Source organism: Protobothrops mucrosquamatus, unplaced genomic scaffold (genome assembly GCF_001527695.2).
Source record: "Protobothrops mucrosquamatus isolate PMUCROS unplaced genomic scaffold, P.Mucros_1.0 scaffold1214, whole genome shotgun sequence".
Classification (NCBI taxonomy): Eukaryota; Metazoa; Chordata; class Lepidosauria; order Squamata; family Viperidae; genus Protobothrops; species Protobothrops mucrosquamatus.
In genome coordinates this window covers 347,651-350,258 of record NW_015387423.1, presented here as the reverse complement: position 1 = coordinate 350,258, position 2,608 = coordinate 347,651, and positions in this window count along the sequence as shown.

Here is a 2,608-nt window from a genome sequence, read left to right as displayed (position 1 = left end):
TTCAATTTGGATTCTATTCTATTCATTTTGGATTCTACTCTACTCTACTCTCTTTATTCTTTTCTACTCTACTCTACTCTACTCTACTCTACTCTATATTCAATTTGGATTCTATTCTATTCATTTTGGATTCTACTCTACTCTCTTTATTCTTTTCTACTCTACTCTACTCTACTCTACTCTACTCTACTCTACTCTATATTCAATTTGGATTCTATTCTATTTATTTTGGATTCTACTCTACTCTACTCTACTCTATTCTCTTTATTCTTTTCTACTCTACTCTACTCTACTCTACTCTACTCTACTCTACTCTACTCTACTCTACTCTACTCTACTCTACTCTGAAAGATACCTTGTCCCGGTTGGTTAAGGGATGGGGGGAATCTTTTTCCCTTATTCCCCCCACCCCTTGTCCCTACATCCAACTCTGCCTTCATACCTGGTCAATAAACACAGCTTTCACAGCTCAACCTATTCCTTCCGTGGCACAGAAATACACATGGACATGATAGGTTGACGCTGAGAAAAGTTTGATGATTTACAGAGACTCATTAATCCGCCGGGAACTTTCCCTTAGACAGAGCACCCTTGCCTGGAGAGAGTTAAGTAGGGCAGGAAACTCCCCCCCACTTCCCAATTCCTCTCCTATTTAACAGACTGCGAAGCTTTCTGGCTTGGGTTTCAGACTAAACCTTTCCTTGACATTTAAGACAGCTGTGCGAGGGCAAAGTTGGAGAGCGGCAAGAATACGCCCGAGATTTGCTGCGCTGGTGCTTTCTTGGCCTAACTCCAAAATAAATGTTAAGAAAAAGGGCTGCAACGGGGAGGCCGGGTGACGAGAGAGAGGAGGACGAGAAAAGTTAAAGGGAAAAACAGCCATTTCTGCCCTCCCAGGTCTGGAAGAGGGAGGGAAGGACAGGGGAAAGAGAGAAAAAAAAAACTCCACTCTGATGAAAAACACATAAGAGCCTCTTGCTTTGAACTTGGGTGGAAATCAATTTTTATTTTTTTTTAGTACTGTGTTTTAGCCTCCGCAAGGCTAAGGAGACTCTGGGTGAACGTCAAGTCAAATGTTTAAACATTTGGGATGCTGCTAAAGTGCCAAGAACAAATAGAGGCTTCTAGCTCCGTCAGGATGAGGTCACTAAAGCAACAGCTTTCAACATCTGCTAAGAGCTGTCTCCTTCAGGTCCACCGCTGAAGGATTCAGGGACACTTTGCTCCTCTCCCCTGCTCAAATTCCCAATTCAGTCTAGTTTTATGGGCTCCCCCATCTAAATAAGGAATCAAATCCAACCTGGTTTAGCTTTTCAAGATCGGATAAGGTCAGATGGAAGCTGTTACTGGGCGGGTATCAACATCAAATCCTTGAAGGTCTATCACAGGGGTAGTCAACCTTGGCTCTTTTATGACTCGTGGGCTTCAACTCCCAGAATTCCTGAGCCAGCATGGCTGGCTCAGGAATTCTGGGAGTTGAAGTCCATGAGTCATAAAAGAGCCAAGGTTGACTACCCCTGGTCTATCACTTCTAACAATGGCAACATCTAACTAAGAGTGGAGCTTTCCTTGGGGTGTCCCCACTGAGGCAGCCATGACTTTGGGCCGTGCGTGATTAGTCTGGCCCAAAGCTTTCCTGTCTTCATGATTTTATCCCAGTCAAGAAGCCCTTCCCTTCAGAAATGGTTGCCCCGACTTTCTTTTGGAGCAGAGGTTTTAAAATCGCAAAGAGATTATATCTTGCTTTCCTAACACCGGGGTGTGTTTTGTGTCAGAAGGTGGCTTGGAAATATTTCAGATAGATAGATAGGCAGACAGGCCGACAGACATAGTGGATGAATGGACAGAGAGAAAGAATGAAGGAGATGGATGGATATGATGGATGGATGGATGGAATAGACAAGAGACAGACTGAGAGTTATACAGGACGGATGGATTGATGGATGGTTGAATAGATATGTAGAATGAACAGGTAGATGAATGGAAGGATAGGACGGATGGAATGGATAGACAGACAAATATAATGGATGGATGGATGAATAGACAGAATGATTGGGTAGGTGGATAGATGGATGGATGGATCACAATATTCATAGTTTCCCACTTTGGTTTTCCAACACAGCCCTCCAATAGTACAATCCAGAGAAGACCTCACTACTTACAAGGTCCATGCAAGGACCTTGGAGATCACCCAGTTCAAGAATATCTGATAGCAACGTCCCCAACTTATGACCCTCCAGCTTCAACATCCAGCAGAAACGGAGTCATGGAGGTTGGGGAAGAAGACAAACAAAGGGAAAAAAAAAACCCAGAATAGGAGAGATTTATGAGCGCTTGTGGCTCTTCCAAACAGACCGTCCTTCCCTCTTATCTCCGTCCAGTCGCCCTCAGTTCCAGGATAAACAACCCCCTCCATCTCAAGAGCAGAACCTGCCTCTCCCCCATCCTCCCAAAGCTGACAAATTAATTGCTCCAATCCTTGGGTTACTGAATCATGCCTGAACGTCAGCCATCCTTTACCTCAGACCCTGGAGCCTGTCCCAGAACCAATCTTTAAAAGTTTATTTTACTGATCAAAGCAATAATATTATGGGTTGTTTTTTTTTTT